Here is a 210-nt window from a genome sequence, read left to right on the forward strand (position 1 = left end):
TAGGGGCACGGGGGGGGGGAGGGCAAGGGCAGAGAGGGCACCTGAGGGGATGGGGGGACATCTGATGGGACAGGGGGGCACCTGATGGGATGGGGGGCACCTAGTAGGAGATGGGTACCTGATGGGATGGGGGCACTTGGTGAGGGACGGGGTACCTAGTGGGATGGCAGGGCACCTGGTGTGAGGGGGGCACCTGATGGGACAGTGGAC

The 210-nt window shown here is 66.7% G+C and overlaps 1 protein-coding gene across 5 annotated transcripts in view; it reads right to left on the bottom strand.

Annotated features, from left to right (window-relative positions):
• The window catches only part of BRSK2 (BR serine/threonine kinase 2), a 25,678-nt gene that overhangs the window by 20,960 nt on the left and 4,508 nt on the right, over positions 1–210 (bottom strand). The window lies entirely within an intron of this gene.

Source organism: Crocuta crocuta, unplaced genomic scaffold (genome assembly GCF_008692635.1).
Source record: "Crocuta crocuta isolate KB4526 unplaced genomic scaffold, BGI_CrCroc_1.0 scaffold1192, whole genome shotgun sequence".
NCBI classification, from domain to species: domain Eukaryota; kingdom Metazoa; phylum Chordata; class Mammalia; order Carnivora; family Hyaenidae; genus Crocuta; species Crocuta crocuta.